Source organism: Penaeus monodon, chromosome 23 (assembly GCF_015228065.2).
Source record: "Penaeus monodon isolate SGIC_2016 chromosome 23, NSTDA_Pmon_1, whole genome shotgun sequence".
Lineage (NCBI taxonomy): Eukaryota > Metazoa > Arthropoda > Malacostraca > Decapoda > Penaeidae > Penaeus > Penaeus monodon.
The window spans coordinates 18,223,099-18,224,675 of record NC_051408.1 but is presented as its reverse complement, the minus strand read 5'-3'; positions in this window follow the sequence as shown (position 1 = coordinate 18,224,675).

Below are 1,577 nucleotides of genomic sequence, written 5' to 3'. Positions count from 1 at the left end.
GGCGGGGACTGTGACGTAGGCGATTCTTGAATGAGAGGTGCTTCTGTTTCTACGTGACGGCTCTAGCCTAAACTTCTAGAAATGAATCATTTCGTTTCGTTTTTCGTTCCCCTGCACATTTTCTCCTTTCTGTTTTCTTAACTCATATTCTTGGTACTAATCCGCATTTCCTGCTAGTAGCCCAGTAAAACCTTTCTCCCTTTTCGCTCCACCTGAAGTTATCAACATTTCACTCTCCCTAAAATCACTTCCTTTCCTGTTAGTTCACCTGAAGTTATTTTCCTCCACCTGAAGCAAGCGCCAGTAATTCCATCTGAAATCTAATAGGCATAAGTCCACCCTGCCGACCTCCCTCGCCGAAAGGGAGGGAAAAATAATGATTCCCAACAATAAAAGAGGCAGTATTCATGTTGTCAAGAGCGGCGTCGCTTCTCCTATTGTCCCAATACCTGGCACAGCTGTCGCCCGTCGCCATTGCGTCTTGTTTGTGAGTTCAGGTACGTGTTTGGATCGATAAACGCAAGTAATTGGCTCCGTGTCCCCACAGGTCACGGAAAAACATGCTAATGATCGTTAATCTTTGCTCATAAGCGACGGCGCGTCTTTACACTTGAGCCAAACATGTATCAGTCCCATTTTAATGCTTCTATTCAATCGAGTATCTCTGAACGCGACGAGCCTCGATTCAAAGGCCGCGGCAGCTAAAAGTGTCAGCATTTTGCGGATGCAGAGAGCGGATAACGACCTCAGCTGTGCATTTTTAACGGCAATACCTTAAAATCACCGACAAAAACAGCTGTTGAAATGAATTTTGCGACTGAGAGTATAAAGCGGTTGCCGACTGTCGAATTTAACCAATTTTCGAAACGCACTATATCTGTCAATATTACATAGACCTTCCGAATGAAAATTAAGCTGCACAGCGAGCAGAAACACCTCCCCTAGCGAGATCAGAAGCAAAAAATAGCGGAATTTCGCCAAGCGAGCATAAACCGCTCCGCTAATCTCGTCCCACAGCCTCAAAACAAGTCCCACAGCCCTGGGAAATATCACATCATCCACGATAAGACCCAAAAATTAGCTCTCTACTATCCTTCGCAATCAAAGGGTGACCAGCGCTTCCTTTTTTCTTTAACTCCTTTTTTCCAACGCCGCTCTCTAAAGGCTTGATCCATTTATAAACGGAGATAGAAAGAGAAGGCTAGCCGGCGAACGAGGTCAGCGAAAGCAGCTAACAAATAGCGAGATAGCGACTGCGTTAACTCTTAGCTACACAGCATTCGCGTTTCGACAAACACACAACACCACGTGGATATAAAGGCCAGAAAGGCGGGCCACGGGTGCTTTCCTATTTGTCCCTCGCACTAATGCCGAATTTATGCCCTCGGCACTGCGCATCATGGACCTTATGTGCGCGCGGGAGCACTGATTTGCGTTACAAAGCGCTCTGCGTAATCTGCTTATAAAAGTTGTGACGATTCTTCCAGCCGAGGAAACACACCTAAGCACTGGTAACGAGAAGGCCGGGACCGAGTCGGATACCTGGCCGTGGGAGGGGGAGGAGGTCGATACGGCAA